The following is an 18,190-nucleotide window of genomic DNA, read 5'->3' on the forward strand; positions in this document are numbered from 1 at the left end:
GTTAACAATTAGACTACAGGGGTAGGGCGGTAGCGCAGTGGGTTAAGCACAGGTGGCGCAAAGTGCAAGGACCAGCATAAGGATCCCCATTCGAGCTCCCGGCTCCCCACCTGAAGTGAAGTCGCTTTCACAAGCGGTGAAGCAGGTCTGCAGGTGTCTATCTTTCTCTCCCCCTCTCTGTCTTCCCTTCCTCTATCCATTTCTCTCTGTCCTATCCAACAACGAATGGCATCAACAACAACAACAACAATAACCACAACAAGACTAAAACAACAAGGGCAACAAAAGGGGAAAAAGAAAATATGGCCTCCAGGAGCAGTGGATTCATGGTGCAGGTACTGAGCCCCAGCAATAACCCTGGAGGGAAAAAAACGTATATATGTATATAAAAAAACAGTAAGACTATAATTCCTAGTTGTGAAAAGGAACTTCTGATACTTAGTACTTCTTACACTAAGTCAAATGACTAGTATCAGTTGTTATTTGTTTTACATGTTATTGCTTAGTTAAAATGCATGTTATTAATGGCATTCAGTACTGTGTGAACTAAATGCTAACAAAGAAGAGATAAAATAATGCAACTGAAATTCAGAAGATAATCTTTTTCTTGCTCTTCTAAAGTGTCTCTATATAAAATTTAACTAAAAGATATAAAAGAATACAATATTTGTTTGCAATATTCAAGTTCAAAGATGAAAGTTAAATATTCCAAGACAGTCATGACCCAAAACTAAAACCATAAACACAAAACATAACGATAAAATTAAATGTGAGCCCCTGCTCAGGATGAGAAGCCCAGGTGACTGTACAACGGTCAGGCTCCTGGTGAGAGAGGGGGAGAGAGAGAGAGAGAGAGAGAGAGAGAGAGAGAGAGAGAGAGATGCCCTGACATTAAATACCAGAGGGTTTATAAGATCATCTGGACATACAGAAAAAGAAAGTAAATTCAAGACGTCGGTTCCTGTGAACTTACCACGTGTGAGGGACTAATGTTGGCAGGAGTTAGATCTCTCCATCTCAAAATAGAATTTCAACTCAGAAAATTTACTTTAGAAGAGCAAGAAAAAGATTATCTTCTGTATTTCTGTATATCCCAAGCCACAATACTGTAGTTCACTAATAAAATGCAACACTAGTTGTGGATCAAACATTAGAGAATTGGCGGAGATATCCTTCATCCCAGAGGAGGAAAAGGACTGACAGCAACATTATGAAGTATTTGTTTTGGGTCTATTTCTGTTTGCATATTTACAAGTCATTGTCCAAATAATCACTCAACTTAGATGAATGGGGTTATTCTATCATGTTGGATTTATATGTAAACAATAGAATAATTCTACCTTTGTGGTGAGGCAGTATACCAGTGACCATGGATGGAAGTCCCTGCACAGAGCTGACGTCAGCCTTGGCGACAGAGCGTGCAGTGGTCTGCACAGGCGCATGGTGGACTGTGGACGGATCCAGTCTGTGCTGGTGGACATCTTCTCCTGGTCAGAAGCATCTTGGTGGAGGTGCTGCAAGAATCCATCCACCACGGCTACTTCTCCAGGGAACTGAACACGTGTGACTCTGCTAGCCAGGAAACTTTGAGTTCCCTCTACAGCTATGAGCAACCTTTACCAGAGCTGATAATTGTTTATCTTATGGGACTAAACTTTTGATAACTATATTCAGACTTTATAAACCTAGCGTACTCTTTCTTTTTTTTAAAGGTCACCTGGACTTTTTAAAATATTTATTTATTTATTCCTTTTTGTTGTCCTTGTTGTTGTATTGTTGTAGTTATTATTGTTGTTGTCGTCATTGTTGGATAGGACAGAGAGAAATGGAGAGAGGAGGGGAAGATGGGGGGGTGGAGGGAGAGAAAGATAGACACCTGCAGACCTGCTTCATGGCTTGTGAAAGCGACTCCCCTGCAGGTGGGGAGCCAGGGCTCGAACTGGGATCCTTACATCAGTCCCTGTGCTTTGCGCCATCTGCCCACCTGCGCTTAACCCGCTGCACTACAGACTCCCAAACTTAGCATACTCTTAACCCTTGATGTTAAGTGCTCATTTTGTCTTTTACCTGTTTCACCCTAATAAACCTTGACTTGTGTAAACCAGTTCCAGCTCCCACTGTTAATCCTTTTACGCGCCTCAGTAGCCCCCACCTAACTCCTATATGCTTTTTAAGTTAAATTAAAATATACTTTCTTTTAAGATCATGAACCAGAACCAGGAAAAAATATCAATACTTGTCACTTCTATTCAATACTGAGTAATTATACAATACAGTTAAATAAACGGTACTGAGATAAAAAAAAAAGGTTTCCCTGATTGTAGGCAAAATGACTGTACACAGAAAAGCCTTATGACACCATTTAAAAAAGTTGTTAAAACTCATATTCATGTTGCAAGTAACAAAAGTAATATAAAAATAACATTTTTTTAGTTTTGCTAACTACCAAATAATTAACCAAGAGGAAATTAGGATAGCAATCTAGACCAGAATGTATGACTTAGCTGGTAAGACAACTTCCTTGCCATGTGCACCACACCCAAGACCAACTGGCAACATCACATGGAGAGCCAGAGCATTCTATGATTGTCTTTAATTTGTAAAATACATGATCATAGTTATGTATAAAAACATCGGATATATAATACAAGGTTTGGTTTGTCTGTAGTTTCAAGCATTCATCGGGGGCTTTATATCACTTTAGATAATGGGAACACCATACCTTTGTCACATAATAATACAATTATTCATTTGAATATCCACAATTGTTTTCTTTTTTTAATCTTTTATTTATGTATTAGATAGAGACAGAAAGAAATTGAGAGGGGAGGGAGACATCGAGAGAGAGAGAGAGAGAGACTCCCATTGATTTGATCCGGGACCTATATTCAGTGCAGGAGCCTGTGTAACCTCTGTATCCCGGAGCCTGTATCCTGTGGTCAGAGCTAGGAACATTGTGGGCTGCACTAATTTCACGACCCATCTCCCTTGAGTGGTAGAGTTTTTTGGTCCAACCTCCCTTCAGAGACTGGGGCAGTCCCCACCAGTGTTGATCCATACTGAGGGCAAGGTCCTGTAGGGACCCACAAAGAGGTTCATTAAGTCGTTTCTGATGACCAGTGACAGAACTACTAGCTTTTTTCAGTCGTTTCTGAGATGACCAGTCATTTCTGAGATGACCAGTGACAGAACTATTAGCTTTTTTCAAAATGGAGACCCCAAATCTCATTCATATATTCTTTCCTTTAGGTCCCTGGTTATTAAACTATTTTTTTCTGCTTTTTACCTTAATGCTTTTCAGTCAGAAAGTTGCAAATGCTACCATGACACCAACCTAACTTCCCTGGGCAGACGATCTGACCTCACCAATATAGCCTGGAGCCCCACCTCCCCAGAGCCCTGCCCCATTAGGGAAAGATAGGGACAGGCTGGGAGTATGGATCAGCGTGGCAATGTCCATGTTCAGTGGAGAAGCAATTACAGAAGCCAGACCTTCCACCTTCTGCACCCCATAGTGATCCTGAGTCCATACTCCCAGAGAGATAAAGAATAGGGAAGCTTTCAAAGAAGAAAATCGGATATGGAATTCTAGTGATGGGAACTGTGTGGAATTGTGCCCCTCATATCTTATGGCCTTGTCAATATTTTTTATTTTATAAATAAATTAAAAAATAAAATAACTCCAAAGAAGCCAGACCTCCCACCTTATGCACCCCATAAAGATCTTTGGTCCATATTCCCAGAGGGACAAAGAATAGATAACCTTCCAGGGGAGCGATAGGATGTGAAACTCTGGTGGTTGGAATTGTAAACTTCTTATCTATCCCACAATCTTGTCAATCATTATTAAAGGAGAAAGAAGTGAATAATGAAATAGAAAATAATTTCAAAAAATAAATAATTTCAAAGGTTCCTCCATTAGAGGAAATCTTATCTGTGTCTTGGGATTTACTCTATTATTAACCCACTGTTGGAGAATAAATTAAATCCATTTATTGTGTGTGTAAATATCATCCATTATCCTAACCGCATCACTAGTTAAGGAACAAAAGCTTATAATTCCAGGGAAGTAGAGCTGTTGTAAAGAAATGGATTCAGAGCACACAGCACAGCAAATGTCCATCTCTGGGTATATGTTCTTGTCTTTCTCCATTAAGTCTGAAAATTTAAAATACTTATCAAAATCCAATGCTATGACTGACATTTCTGCAATGAACAAGACAAATGTGTTTCTGCAATCTCTCAGCAAACTTTTTATTGAGATATATAGATATAAGTTTACATAATTAAGAGAGTGAGGTGTTTGTAGTATGTGTAATAGGGAGCCAACCTAATTGGCAGGTGCAAAGAAAGATTTTTCCCTAAAATAATAAACTGTGATCTGTTCCGGTTGCAGGATGGTTTGGAATAATATTTCAGGCAAAAGAAAAAAAATCTGCACATTCAAAATGTATGGGGGAATGTCACACATAGGAGAACTTGAAATCTGGGAAGTTCTGTGATGAGCACACAGCACACTGCATTATGTCAGTAGTCGAAATGTCAGGAAGCAACATGATTATGTAATGGACTTGAATGAAATGCCTGCATGGTTTACTCTAAGCATCTTCAATGGCTTTCTACCTTGTAGCACAGAGCTAACTAGTTTAAGATAATTAATCAGAAATCAGGCATCAGATAAATTCCAAACATGTTCTGAAAAAGAGGCCTATTTATAGTTTTCATTTTATATATTTATTCTTGAAACCTGTGATTAAATATTCAAAATGCTTTAAATGAATGCTCTGCATTTGGTACAACTATTAAAAAAATAAGCAAATGCACAATGGATTGTGGGTGGATTGAGTGGACTTAAATAAGGGCAGCCAGAAATCTGGCCCTTTTGGCCCAAGCTTCTCCTGCTCATAGGGATCCTGACTGAAGGTGCTCAAGGTGGGTGTCATGGCTGTCTCTCTGTGGAACTGAACACAGCTGAGTCAGCAAGCTGGTAAACTCTAAGACTCCTCTACAGTCATACCAGTAACCTATATATCTCTGCTGATAATTGTTTATCTCTTGGGGCTGAACTTCTGGTAACTAATTCGTGGGATTATGAGTCTGGCTTATTTACCCTTGCCTGTAATTTCTTATTTTTTGGTACCTGATATGTCTCATACTCCTATACAGTCATAATAAAGCTTTGATTCTTTAAACCTGCTCCCAGCTGCATCACAGCCAAGTCCATTATGCTACACAGCCAAGTCCTTTTTATTTTAATGACAGCACACTATGATAGAATAAAAATACTACAAATGAATTGCACAATGTTATTAACATACTAATAAAATAAAATTTATTAGATACACATTGAAGGTTTAATTATGAAGTCAAAGTGGGAAAATGGAAGGGCTGATGCTTACATGCTATTTAAGATCATGTATATAATCACATAGGTAATGATTATATTACACAGATGTATGTGTGTATAAGTCAGTATCTCATGTCTCTCTTCTCAGTAAATGTTTAAACTATATTTAATTTCTAGGCTCAGTTTAAAATTTATGTTTCCAGTATCTCTTGATTTATTTACTTACTTTTTTCTATAGAAGAGATAAGCTTCATTAAGCAGAAATATTGTATTGCCTACACTGAAGTGTTTTGAAGAAAGAGAGTGCATAATCGTTGTTGGTATTTATTTTGTAGTGCAAAATCCTATTCCAGTGGGTGGGCTTCGTAACACTGGAAGCTTTTAACTCAGTCAAGGACCTGCACGGTGAAATATTTATGGAAAGAATGTCCTGTTTATGAGTTTGGTTTATGTAAACAAAAAATTGCCTCTGTGACTAGTCCTAATATTTTTGGGCTGCAGAGAAATGATCTATATACCACTTGTAGCTGTTTCTGAAGAAATGAAATTTAGGGTTGGGTAGACAGCATAGTAGTTATACAAAAGACATTCATGCCCAAGTCTTCAAGGTCCCCAGTTTAATTCCATTGGCACCACCATAAACCAAAGTTGAGCAGTGCTCTAGCATCAGTCTCTGTTTCTTTCCCTTTCTTTCTTTCTTTCTTTCTTTCTTTCTTTCTTTCTTTCTTTCTTTCTTCCTTTCTTCCTTCCTTCCTTCCTTCTCTTTCTTTCTTTCTTTCTTTCTTTCTTTCTTTCTTTCTTTCTTTCTTTCTTTCAGTTATCTTTATTTATTGGATAGAAACAGCCAGAAATCAAGAAATAGAGAGGGGAGAGCAAGGAGACACCTGCAGTACTGCTTCACCACTCCTGAAGCTTTTCCCTGAAGCAGGGGGCCAGGGATATGTATTTCATTAAAATAATTTGAAATATTTTTGAAAAGAAGTGAAATTCAACTAAATCTCAGCTTCACATGAATTCAAGCAGTAGTTAATAGGGACCAGAATTGGCAAAATGGAAAAAGTATCTGGTGGGGTGGGGTGGATGTGCTTAATACCCAATTAAGCACACATAACAGGAAGCGTGACAGTCTGGGTTCGAGCCCCCAGCTCGCTACCCAAGGTGGGAAGCTTCACAAGCAGTCAAGCAGGTGTCTGTCTTTCTCTCTCCCTCTCTACCTCCCCCACCCCTTTCAATTTCTCTCTGTCCTATCCAATAAAATGGAAAAAATGGCCTTCAGGAGCAGTGGATTCCTAGTGCTGGCACCAAGCTCCTGCAACCACCCTGGAGGCAAAATAAATAAATAAATATCATAAAACTATCTGAAGAAGATGTGGTAAGTACGGACTGAAAAAAGAGATTTTTATAAGTAATAATTGTTTGATACACAGTTATGTAAGAGTCAGGAGATCAGACATAGGATTAGGATAAACTGGAGAAAAGAAATCTTGACAGGGTAAGATTCCTATTTATATCCTTCCTGGTACTTAAGTAACATATGTTATATAATATTGTTAAGTTATATAAAGTTTATTACATACAGAGATAGAAATGAATGAACTGCAGGCAGAATGGTTGAATGTGCTATAAGGAATTTCATTCCTATAATGGTTTTTATATCTTACACTATTATTAAGTGTATTAAGTGTCTGTCTCCCTTTGGTGTTTTTAAGGATATAAACTACTTCTGACTTATTTATTTCTGACTTATCTCACTCAATATGATTTCTTCAAACTCCATCCAAGATGGGCTGAAAATTGTAAAATCATCATTTTTAACAGTCGAGTGGTATTCCACTGTGTATACAGACCACAGCTTTCTCAGCCACTCATCTGTTGTTGGACACCTGGGTTGCCGCCAGGTTTTGGCTATTACAGATACATAGGTGTACACAGTTTTTTTTTTGGATGAGTGTGTTGGGTTCCTTATGGTATATCCCCAGGAGAGGAATTGCAGGGTTATCGGGTAGGTCCATTTCTAGCCTTCTGAGAGTTCTCCAGACTGGTTCCACAAGGGTTGGACCACAGCCATAGTATTGTAAAAGAAAGTTAATTTAAATAATTGTGTTATTGGGGAAAGGATATGAATTGTTTTTCCCCAAAACTGCTATCACTGGGGCAGAGTGGTGGCACACCAGATTGTGTGCACACACTGTCATGATCAAGGATCAGGGTTCAACCCCCTGGTCCCTACCTGCAGGGGGGCAAGCTTCATGAGAGGAGAAGCAGGGCCATAGGTCTCTTCCTTCCCTTCCCTTCCCTTCCCTTCCCTTCCCTTCCCTTCCCTTCCCTTCCCTTCCCTTCCTTTCCCTTCCCTTCCCTTCCCTCCTCTCTTCTTCTCTTCTCTTCTCTTCTCTTCTCTTCTCTTCTCTTCTCTTCTCTTCTCTTCTCTTCTCTTCTCTTCTCTTCTCTCTTTCCCTCCCTCTCTCCCTCTCTCTCCCACATACCTTCTCTTTCAATCCCTCATTGTCCTATCAATAAAAAACAACAAATAAAACAGTTGTAATCAGTTTTAGAGAAACTCCAGTTAATTTTTTTAGCCAAAGATCTCTGTTATGGAAAACAGAACCTCTTCTGCTTCTCAGGAACTTTATCCTAGCAATGTAATAGCGTTATAGAGGAATACCTTCTTCAAACTAACATCACATGATAAAATGGATGGTACACAGTGATAAAGAATCTGTTATTTCACCTTCTTTACCTCATCTTGGACGGAGCTGGAAGGAATCATGTGAAGTGAGATCAGCCATATCAGAAAGAGATGGATGAATACGGATGATCTCACTCACAGACACAAGATGAGAAATAAGAACAGAAGGGAAAGCACAAAGCAGAACTTGGATGGGTTTGGAGTGTTGCATCAGCGTCAAGGGCTGGGAGGCGGGGGGCTGTCAGGTCCTGGTGCACGATGGCAGAGGAGGACCTGGGCTCGGGGTGAGAGTGTTTTGCAGAAAACTGAGAAATATTACACATGTACCAACAACTTTATTTACTTTAAGCTATTACCCTCCCAAATAATAGAATAGATTATAAAGAAAAGAATTTGTTATTAGACAAATTGGTCGGTCTAGAATCTTAGTTTTGTGACTAAGTTGGAGACAATACAAGAGTTACCAGTTTAACAATTTATTCATTTAGGAATGGAAAATATGATGAATTGAAAATATGGTGCCTATTTCATAGGTTTGTTGTTACTAAATGAGAAAAATACATGAAAACTGCTACTACGCATCATCACTGGTTGTAAAATATATTTTTCTGGTGCATTGCTTAAATATATTATAGTATTATATGCATTTTCCATGCTGAATTAGTAGTGTTAAAATAAGTGACATTTATTCACATAAATATTACATAATAATAGTCCAAACCAGTAACATCAGGATGGAGCTAAAGGATAAAGACGTAGTGTACCAGGTAGAGTGTCTGCATTGCCATATGCATGGTCTGGGTTCAAGCCCTGGCACCATCTAGGAGACTCTGTAGCAACAAAGCAAGGCTTGGTGTTAAGGTGTTTTTTTCTTCCTTTATTTCTCAGTCTCTCTTTCTGAATGCAAAGTTTGGTCTGGAGCACTTAAATCACACATGCCCTTACCCCCCCACACCCAAATAAATAAAGCTGATTATGACAGGGAAGTGGTTCAGTGATAGAATACAGGATAACATATGTGAGGTCCTGGTAACTGCGTAGAACACATTACCTTCCATGTGCTAGTCCAGGTCTGATACCTATGTGTTAAGTGCTATGACAGCAGAGGAAGCTCTCATAGTGGTCTCTCCTTGCCCCATTCCACCCCACCTCTCCCCTCCACTCCTCTCTCCTCCCATTGCCTCCTATCCCCTCCCCTCCTCTCCCCTCCCCTCCTTTTCCCTCCTCTTTTCTCTCTCTCACTGAAGGAAGTGGTACCGAGTAGTGAAGTTCCTTATAATTATGCCCCAACAAAAAAAATAAAAAAGAAAAGAAAAATGAAGACTCAAAGTAACCTCTTGCATCCCTTGCTGTATAATTTTTGTTGATATAAAACCTTTGTGTTTCTTTTAGTCATAAAGCAGAGCTGAGATCATATGAAGCGTAATGCTATTCGCTCCGTGGCCATCAGTGAAAACCACTTTTGCTATCCTGTCAATTCAATTCCAGAAGCGGCAGGAGTGTGTGTTCCAAAGCACATTCGGCTCCACACCTCATTAGTATTCTTCTATTCAAGACGACTCACAATTCATACAATGGATACATCTTTGCTCAGCACTTCCAGGAAATGTGAAACTCTGCCCATTTTTCCATTTCAAACAGATTTTGTATTTATAGTGTTTATCCAAGCGTCTCATTTTCCCTGAATAAAGATTATAAGAGACAGCTTCCCAAGAAACCCAATGTTGAAAGGGGACAGTTCAGGATACCAGCAGAAGGAACCTGGTCTGCACAGCTAGAAGTGGGGCTTGGAGCTCTCCATGGGGAAGCTGGTGCTTCAAGACCAGCACTGGGAACCAGTGTCACTGTCTCTGCACAGGGGGTGGAAGGGGCAGAGCTGTAACTAAGGGACTTCACTTCCTCACTAACAGATAAGGCTTAACTCAGTTTGGAAATATGGAAATAGACACCGAACAGAGCTGGAAGGTATGAGATCACACCCCCTTTTGAATAGCACTAGTCGACGTGAAATTGCAGGACCCCAAATTCCTGAGATCTGTACATGACTTTAATGACTAAGAATATGTGTAACAATGTATTTATTACCCCTGTGTGACAGCTTTGGTCTGCTCTATTCAGTTGAGCATATTGCACATTTCACAGCACTGGTACTCTATTTACACTGGGCTCTACTGTGTCACCATAAATTTACATATTAATTTATCTTCTAAAATAACAGTGAGATGTTTTCAGAAAGGGAACTGTTTGGACATTTGCTTAAAAAGAATGCATTGGTGGCTCAGAGTGATTCTGAACTATGCTTAGAAAATGAAGTATACAATATTTTTCTTTTTTAAATAGTTTATTATCTTTATTTATTTATTGGCTAGAGACAGCCAGAAATAATTGAGAGGGTAGTGGGTGATAGCAAGGGAGGGAGTGAGGGAGTGAGGGAGAGAGAGAGAGAGAGAGAGAGAGAGAGAGACCTGCAGCCCTGCTTCACCATGCCTGAAGGTGGGGACCAGGGACTCGAACCTGGGTCCTTGTGAATTGCAACATATGCACTCAACTACGTGCGCCACCACCCAGCCCCCCCATATTCTTCTTATAGAATCAATAACAGAACAGTAACTTCATTTAAGAATTGGAACAAAAGAGAGACTGAAACTAAATCTAGGACTGTAATACAGTTTATTCTATTTTAAAGCTGATATGCTTTTAAAATATTCTTATTGTGTAAATTCCAAACATAATACCTTCACATAATCAATAATAAAGTAAATTACATAGAATTTACATGTGCCTACTATCCAGATTCAATGATTAACAGTCTTGCCATCTTTTTACTGAAATTTAGATTTTTCTCGCTAATTTATATTTCACAAGTTAGTAATATTATACTTTGAAAGTCTAATTGTAATATGTAGCAATACATAACTAAACTATAGTTCATATCATCTGTTTTATCAATTAAGGAGATGTGTATAAAATACAAAAATTGTCTAGATGAAAAATGAATCAAGATTGATTTCCTTGATTGTTTATACAGATTATAAATTATATAGATACAAGCATAGCAATCTTCTTAATGGAAATGGATTAAAGAACAAAGATTTTGGAAAGGATTACTTAAATTTCTGGTAAATAGGGGAGTTGGGCAGTAGCGCAGCGGGTTAAGTGCATGTGGCTCAAAGCGCAAGGACCAGCGGAAGGATCACGGTTCAAGCCCCAGGCTCCCCACCTGCAGGGGAGTCGCTTCACAGGTGGTGAAGCAGGTCTGCAGGTGTCTGTTTTTCTCTCCCCGTCTCTGTCTTCTCCTCCTCTCTCCATTTCTCTCTGTCCTATCCAACAATGACATCAATAAATATAACAATAAAACAACAAGGGCAATAAAAGGGAATAAGTAAATAAATAAAAAATAAAAAAGATAAAAAATGTCTGGTAAATATTTCCTAACTACATGAGATTTGTAGCTGTATCACCAGAGTTGATTCAAACTTAAAGAAAAATCACAGATACACACATTTTAGATGAGAATGACCTTTGGGGTCATCCAGTCAATTTGCTGTTGGAAGATTATGCTTACTTTGCTCTATAGTGTGTTTGTTCATCTAAATTTAAATGTCAGACACTATAAATCAAGGCTTATACACTTATCAAATAGAGCCAATGAAACAGTTGTCCAAGTTGCCCGCTAGTCCCATACTAACTACTGGGATATTAGAGCCAGGGTACTCCTTGGGATGTCTGAAGGGTACAATGGCACTTATTTCTATTCAATTTTAAATTGTGTTATATTTGTCATGCTTCTGTATTAAACTACTTATCACATTTCAGTATAAGTGCAGGAAAGAAGAATGGCCAAGAGGGGTTTCTAATCTTGAAAACTGTGGTACAAAAATAACCCAATTCATTTATTAGAGGATACCTTGCTTTAAAATCAGTCAAAAAAAAATCTGCTGGGATCTTCAAAGTTGATTAATTATTGAGCCCAGGAGGTAGAGTTGCTGTCATGTCCTGGGTCATTTTGAAGGAGTCTCAATAGCATAATGAATAGAATTTACATCACAGCTATATTCTGTAAGATTACTCTCCAGCATTTTCAGGCATATGGAAATGTGAAGCTTAATTTGATAAATTTTCTAGTGCTGCTTGACTAACCTGTGTAATGCACAACTTTTTCTATTTATTAAAAATACTCTATGCTGAGCACCAGTGTTTACAGATTACAAATATCAATTTACATAGTAGCAAGTGAATTGCACTCATGGTGCAGGGGGTGTATCACTATTCTGCATTCCCAAAGAAACCCCACTCTTTTCTTTATCTTTTCCTTTAAGTTTTTAAAAAATATTTATTTATTCCCCTTTGTTGCCCTTGTTGTTTTTATTGTTGTAGTTATTATTGTTGTTGCTATTGATGCCGTTGTTGTTGAATAAGATAGAGAGACGTGGTGAGAGGAGGAGAAGACAGAGGGGGGGAGAGAAGGAGAGACACCTGCAGACCTGCTTCACCGCCTGTGAAGCGACTCTCCAGCAGGTGGGGAGCCTGGGTCTCCAACAGGGATTCTTATGCCGGTCCTTGCACTTTGCGCCATATGCACTTAACCCACTGTGCTACCGCCCAACTCCCTCTCTTTTATTTTCTACACCAAAGAAACAACAACCAAAAACCCAGTGTAATATACATTGATTGTATTTACAGTGTTGTACCTATGTGCCAACAAATGCCCTTAACAATTACCCCCTGAGTAAGATGATGTATAAACACATATTACTGACTGACTTAATTAGGAAGTCAAACCTCCGCTATTTAAGCTATCATCCTCTCAGTTCTGGAAGTGGTAATATATTGAAAATTATGATAGGAATAACTATGCTTTTACTATGTGAGAAGAAAGTCATACAACATCTTTAAAACCTCATGAAAATTATGAATTCTTTACTGAAGAAAACATACACATAAACACACTTCTTTTGCTTATAATCTTAGAAAAGTTCCTATTTAACACACAGGTATTGCTTTATTTTAATTATCTAAAAGAGAAGACAGATGTTACTACTTGCTGAAAAGAAGTAGAAAACAAGGAACAGTATCTTTTTTTTTTCTTTTCCTTACTAGGATATTTAGGCAGTTAGAAGTGCTTTTTTCTTTTCTTTTTCTGTTATTGATGGGGCATAAATATATGTTTCAAGATAGTAAACAACTGTGAGGACAAGTTCATTGAATTTCACTTACTCAGATCTATTTAATGAACATTTGGTGTCCTTCTACATTCTAGACATCTTAGTAGGTTCTGAACATGATGCCATAACACAACCTTGATTAGTCAACAATTTGTTTGGCTTTATATGTTAACTCTTTTTTCAGCCACCAGGTTCCAGATGCTACCATGATGCCAAACAGACTTCCCTAGGCAGACAACCCCACCAATGTGTCCTAGAGTCCCTTTTCCCCAGAGCCCAGACAGAGAGGGAAAGAGAGAGGCAGGCTGGGAGTATGGATCCACCTGTCAATACTCATGTTAAGCGGGGAAGCAATTACAGAAGCTAGACCTTCCACCTTCTGCACTTCATGATGTCCCTGGGTCCAAGCTCCCAGAGGGTTAAAGAATAGGAAAGCTCAAACCAGATGGTGGCACACCTGGCTGAGTGCACATATTACAGTGCACAAGCCCCCCCCACACACACACCTGCAGGGAAATCTTCATGAGTGGTGAAGCAGGCCTGCAGGCATCTCTCTGTCTTTCTCCCTCTCTACCATCCCCTTCCCTCTTGACTTCTGGCTGTCTCTATACAATAAATGAAGATAATTTAAAATATTTTTAGAAGAATAGGAAAGCTATCAGGGGAGGGAATGGGATATGGAGTTCCAGTGGCAGAGATGGTGTGGAATTGTATCCCTCTTATCCTGTTGTTTTTGTCAGTGTTTCCATTTTATAAATAAAAACTTAAAAAAAAAAGAAGAAGAAGGGACCAAGAGATAATACAGACCTGCATTTGATACACACAACACAAAGTTTCATAACTATTTAGGGCAACTAATCAATTTTTGTTTTATCTTTTCAATTCAATAAAAAGAGTCATTTTTTTGCTATCAATCCTCTAAGATCTTCCTACCAGTGCAGTAGTGAGAAATCTAACTGAAAAAAATTTCTGTCTGGGCCAAGCAGTGATGCACCTCATTAAACACACACATTGCAATGAGCAAGGACCTGAGTTCAGGCCCATGATTCCCACCTGCAGGAGTGCAGCTTCACAGTGGTAAAGCAGTGCTGCAGGTGTCTCTGTCTCTCCCCCTCTCTACCTCTTCCTTCCCTCTCAATTTCTGGCTGTCTCTATCCAAGTAAGTAAAGATAATGAAATATAAATAAATAAATAAAAACACTAAAGTTAAAAATAAAATTAAACAAAGGATTTTTTTTTTTGCCTCAGGGTTATCACTGGGGCTCGGTCCCTGCACCACAAATCCACTGCTGCTGGAGGCCATTTTTTCCCCTCTTTTGTTGCCCTTGTTGTTTATCGGTGTTGTTGTTACTATTACTGCTGTCCTTGTTGTTGGATAGGACAGAGAGAAATCAATAGGGGAGGGGAAGAAAGAGAGGGGGAGAGAAAGATAGACACCTGCAGACCTGCTTCACTGCCTGTGAAGCAACTCCCCTGCAGGTGGGGAACTGGGGGGCTCGAACCGGGATCCTTATGCTGGTCCTTGCGCTTTGCACCATGTGTGCTTAACCCACTGTGCTACCAGCCGGCCCCCCAAAAGAATATTTTTTTTTAAAAAGAAAACTTTTCTATTTCTCCTAGTCATGAAACCATCTCTAAATTTGGTGAACTAGCAACTTTGACTTGAGCTGTTTGTGCCATGTTCCCACTGGCTAAATGCCAGAAGAATCTTTGAAAACAAGCAGATGTTCATTCCATCTCTCCAAAATTAATTGCTCTTGAGTAAATTTATTCCGTTCTTCCCTTTGTCTCTCAGGTAAATGATGGTCTGGCAGACTGTGCGAACCTACAGACGCTACAACTATACAGAGCAGCAGGCAAATGCAAGAATCACAGGTTTTGTGTAAAATGGATAGAATATCAATAAGGATGTTAGAATATACTCACTGTATCTTAAAAATGCTGCCAGAAGCAATTTGAAATAAGAGTGTTTGTTCTGCATTGCTCCACAAACCTATGTCTTAGCCTTACCATCCATCTTAAAGGAAAGTATTCACGATATTCACACAATTTCCATAAATATTTTCTATCACATTCAATGGAAAACAAGTATCACTAGTGCCTTTTCTAAACACCTGGGCAATGTTATCTTCCACTATAGGCAGTGCTGTTCTGACAGGATCACCATATCGATCTATTCAGAGATACAAGGGAACTCTTAACACAGGACCGGAATCGAAGGGCTTAGGAAGGAAAGTCTGACGGTCAGTGATGTCTAAAGATACTGTGGCTTCATCAACAGCAGCTAGTGGTGGAATACGGGCACAGTCAAGTTAGACGCAGCACGGCAGTCATTTGTGACTCTTTGGGCATGTGTAATCCAGTGCTTACTAAGACCTACTGGGTATATATATGGATGCAGGTCATGGCAGAGCACAGGAAGACAAAAGCAATCCTGATTCCATGCTAGATGAGGAGAAATAGTGGCATTGGGTCCTAACAAATCACCAGTTTACTGTAGCTGATTATTTTGAGGAAGAAAGGCAGGTGGTCTTGAGATCATGAGGAAGAGGACTAATCTACTTTGCATCAGGGAAATAGCCCCAAACTAAGGAAAACTGAAGGTAAATATGCAGCATAACTGGAGAATGGGTAAGCATAGAGGAGAATTAGGTCATACTAGTTTCTGGCTATTGAAGTGAAATTCACTAAGATCAACATCTAAAGATATGATGGCTTAATAAGCAACAGTGAAATGGTGACATATGAGCACATTCAAAACAGGTGGGGTTTTCTCTTTGCTTCTCTCTTTATGTCTCCATCCACAAGATAACTGCCAAGCCCCAGTAAGTGCTGGATTCCAGTAGTAAAGTCCCATAATGGTCACAGTTGTAGCTCTTTAATCTGCTTCTAAGTACAGGTGGCGAATGGGGATTGAGAATTTAAAATACTCTTGATATCAGGTTGCTGTTCTCTCATCACAGACTTGAACAGTAGGTGACTCCTAGCTGTTTTTATCCAACCACTTCACTGGAATAACACACTGAGATCTATTTAGACTGAAAGTTGAATGACACATTCATGTTTGTCCTCTAAGAACACCTATCACATCTTTCTTCCACTATTTACCTCTGCTTTCCAGTTGGTTATAGTTAGAATGAGTAGCTATATAAAATGATAAGAGTCACTGATTGCTGTGCATGATGGAATTCAATGCTAAAGAATAAAAGATTCACATTTACTTAGCATGAACTACTTAATGACGTCTACCGTGCTCACAAACACTAACAGGAATCTTGATGTGTATTAATTCATTAGATCCTTATGTATTTTCAGTCCTTGGTGAAACCGCACAACATTGGGTCAACTGTTTCAGACAGAGACAGGAGCCTGTGTGGGAAGACACCAGAGTGCGTAGGCAAAGCAAGAACCTTCCCAGGTGAACCATCTCTCCAGCCCAGGGAAATACTTCCTATCTAAAGGAGACCTTGACAGATTTTATAAGCAAAGTCTGAAAACAAGCGCCAAAAGCACAATATAAACTATACATGAGCATATGTCTCTCTCTCTATGCCTGAATGCAAGCTAATTCTCACAAATAATAGATATACACTGCCTTAGCAATCAAAGTCTCAGCTATAGGAGTTCCTTGTAATTCCTCTTCTAGTTAGTGTAATGTGAAGAATCAAGGTCCAGATGAGTCAAATAATAAAAGAAGACATCAGCTATACTGATCTTAAATACCATGTGATATTTCTACCATTTTCAATGTCTGACCATGCCCTACCATATATTTTCCATAATGCCTATGTTTATTCTATGTAGTTTGATTAAAAACATACTATCCCATTTTTATTTTACTTTAACATTTATTAATTTTATATGAATGAGAAATAAATTTTCAGATGATAAAATAGACAAATTTGTAACTTTGTTCCTCAACATGCACGCTCTACAGTTTTAAGCAAAGTGTGAGTCTTTCGCTTGTCATATTTTATTTTTATATTATAGACTGCGTGTTATGATTCAATATTACCTATATGTGAGCACATGCCTCTACCTAGACCATCCTTAAAATGTATTACTGTGATTAGAACTAAAAAACATAAAGCAAATGACTTATAATATATTCTAAATATATTATATATCATGTATATTATATATAATATATTACATATATTCTAATATATTCTAAATAAATTTATTTATAAAAATAAGTAAAATTATACATAAATGAGTACTCAGAAATTTTATTTAAATGAGCCAGAACGACATGTATACTTTCTAGTCAATGTTTGAAATGCCTTTCAGAGGTGATAGGGTTATAAATTATTCTTGGGGGAGTCAGGCGGTAGCGAAATGGGTTAAGCACAGATGGCACAAAGCACAAGGACTGGCGTAAGGATCCTGGTTCGAGCCCCTGGCTCCCCACCTGCAGGGGAGTCACTTCACAGGCGGTGAAGCAGGTCTGCAGGTGTCTGTCTTTCTCTCCCCCTCTCTGTCATCCCTTCCTCTCTCCATTTCTCTCTGTCCTATCCAATGACATCAATAACAACAATAATAACCACAACAATAAAACAAGGGCAATAAAAAGGGAATAAATAAATATTAAAATAATAATAAATAAATTATTCTTGGGCAGGGATGGATACCATCGTGATTATGCAAAAAAAAACTCTCCTCCCTGAGGCTCCAAAGTCTCAGGTTCAATCCCCCAACCACCATAAGCCAAAGGTGAGCAGGGCTCTGGTGTCTCTTTGTCTCTCTGTGTGCATCTTTCTTTCAATTTATTTCTACTTTCCAGTTGGTTATGGTTAGAATGAGTAGCTGTATAGAATGATAGATTGAGTCACTGATGGCTTTGTATTATGGATTTCAAGGCAGAAGAATAAAAGATATACAATTACTTAGCATAAACAATTTCTCATTAGAATAAAAATATTTTTAAAAATAATTAGGATATCCCTCCTGAAGTCAAAGAAATTCCATATTCTATTACCTTATATATATTAA

At 38.6% G+C, this 18,190-nt stretch overlaps 1 long non-coding RNA gene across 2 annotated transcripts in view; it reads right to left on the reverse strand.

Moving 5' to 3' along the window:
- Positions 1-18,190, reverse strand: part of LOC132534089 (uncharacterized) — a 233,608-nt gene that overhangs the window by 98,070 nt on the left and 117,348 nt on the right. The window contains exon 4 of one of the 2 annotated variants that reach the window (XR_009545777.1): positions 8,740-8,863. The exons of the other annotated variant lie outside the window; for it this stretch is intronic. This is a non-coding gene — a long non-coding RNA (uncharacterized LOC132534089). Of the gene's footprint in view, positions 1-8,739; positions 8,864-18,190 lie in introns of those variants that run through there. 2 annotated transcript variants of the gene reach the window in all.

Source organism: Erinaceus europaeus, chromosome 17 (assembly GCF_950295315.1).
Source record: "Erinaceus europaeus chromosome 17, mEriEur2.1, whole genome shotgun sequence".
Classification (NCBI taxonomy): Eukaryota; Metazoa; Chordata; class Mammalia; order Eulipotyphla; family Erinaceidae; genus Erinaceus; species Erinaceus europaeus.